At 41.1% G+C, this 2,069-nt stretch overlaps 1 pseudogene; it reads left to right on the top strand.

Annotated features, from left to right (window-relative positions):
* The first annotated feature begins 1,430 nt into the window (after positions 1 to 1,430).
* On the top strand, positions 1,431 to 1,548 carry LOC124719316 (annotated as a pseudogene).
* The last annotated feature ends 521 nt before the right edge of the window (positions 1,549 to 2,069 follow it).

Genomic DNA, 2,069 nt, shown 5'->3' with positions numbered 1-2,069 from the left:
TTTCTGAATCTGCAGACTATTACCTTTTAATAGATATATAATTTATTCAATTCCGAAGACTACAACTATTTTTAAATTTTTTTTGAAATGTGTTCTACATGGGCGTGACCCACTGTGGCGCTGTTAAACTGCTGTCAAATGGTGTTATTATTAACGTCCGTGTTCATCAGGTACATTTTAGTGATGTGAGATAAAGTATGTGTTGTGGCTAACCTGAGATGGTTCAATATATATCGCTGGTGCGATTGTCGATTGTTTCATGTTTATTTACTCTGTCGTTATCTCGAAAATATTCGTAATTAATTCTGTTTCTTGAGTCTCTGTTTTGTTGAAGTATAATAATGCGTAAAAGTAAAGTTATTAGAGATCCTCTGAAGGCTTTTAAGAAAAGGAGAAATGTTGGAAAGCCAAAGGTATGTGTTATTACTGTAAACAATAAAGACGATACCCAAGTGAGTGAACTTAACCTCTCAAGTACACCTGCCCATAGCAGTCAAAGTGGGAAAGAAAATACTTCACAGAAGAAGCTTGGTTCAATGAGTGAAAACTATGAATGTTTTATGGGCGAATCGGATGTGAATGAAATATTTGATATGTCGGTTCTCAAAGGAATTTTTTCAAACTGTATAAGATGTATTCATTGTAGTGAAGTTGGTCTGGAACTCTCCATAATAAAGCACGTAGGACTTGCTAGTGAAATACAACTGAAATGTGATAAGTTTTCATACGTGACCACCTTTTGGAACAGTGTTGCAGTAACTGCAACTGAAGAAAATGGTAGCAAAATCTACGAACACAGCAACGAGCGACGCTTGCTTTAGACAAGGAACGCCTTCGGGCTGCAGACAGGGCTGTAAAGAGTCTAGAAGTACAAGCAAGAGTAAACAGGAGGAGGAACAAGAGGAAGCTGGAGGAGGAGTTTGCAGAGGATGAAGATAATCCATCCTATGGACCTGGAATGCACTAAAAAGTTAATCCAATCTTTGTCGCTCGATTCCCAAAACTTTTATTTTCTCATACTAATTACATGTTTTCTAAGGATCTTCCAAACATATTTGTTTCAAACTTTCAGTAAATGTTACACAGTACCTTCTGCATAATTTAACACAGCCTTTTTCCAAAAAACTGTATATTTTTGAATATATAAATAAAAAATTGCAAAAAAAGTTGTGAATTTTCATTACAATTGAAAAAAAATCATCTTTAATAACTGAACTACAATTTTGTAAAATCCCTGTGTTAAGTTGTAGCCCATATTCCAATAAATAATTTGTAAAAAGTTCAACTTCCTACCTCAAATACTTTGTGAGGAAAGATGTAATTTATAAGCGTTATTTTAACATTGCAAGTATAGGGCGTTCCGGAGCCCCCTAACTCAAAGTGCGCTATGTAATATGCCCTCATTGACTGAAGGAGTAATCTGTATCTTGACCGACGGCCTTGCCGCAGTGGTAACACCGGTTCCCGTCAGATCACCGAAGTTAAGCGCTGTCGGGCTGGGCTAGCACTTGGATGGGTGACCATCCGGTCTGCCGAGCGCTGTTGGCAAGCGGGGTGCACTCAGCCCTTGTGAGGCAAACTGAGGAGCTACTTCACTGAGAAGTAGCGGCTGCGGTGTCGTAAACTGACATACGGCCTCGGGAGAGCGGTGTGCTGACCACATGCCCCTCCGTATCGGCACCAAGTGACGCCTGTGGGCTGAGGATGACACGGCGGCCGGTCGGTGCCGTTGGGGCTTACAAGACCTGACGGATGGGGCTTAGTTTTAGTCTGTATCTTATAGTGTACAGTCCTGCAAGTTCATGCATGAGTTTCGTTGCTTTGTCAAATGTTCAAATGTGTGTGAAGTCTTATGGGACTTAACTGCTAAGATCATCAGTCTCTAAGCTTACACACTACTTAACCTAAATTACCCTAAGGACAAACACACACACCCATGCCCGAGGAAGGACTCGAACCTCCGCCGGGACCAGCCGCACAGTCCATGACTGCAGCGCCTTAGACCACTCGGCGTCGCTTTGTCAATTGTCCGTCTGGCATGTTCGTTAAACTGCAACAGTTCGCCATTA

The sequence above is a fragment of the Schistocerca piceifrons genome, chromosome 10, assembly GCF_021461385.2.
Source record: "Schistocerca piceifrons isolate TAMUIC-IGC-003096 chromosome 10, iqSchPice1.1, whole genome shotgun sequence".
Taxonomy (NCBI): domain Eukaryota; kingdom Metazoa; phylum Arthropoda; class Insecta; order Orthoptera; family Acrididae; genus Schistocerca; species Schistocerca piceifrons.
This window is presented reverse-complemented; position numbering and strand designations above follow the sequence as displayed.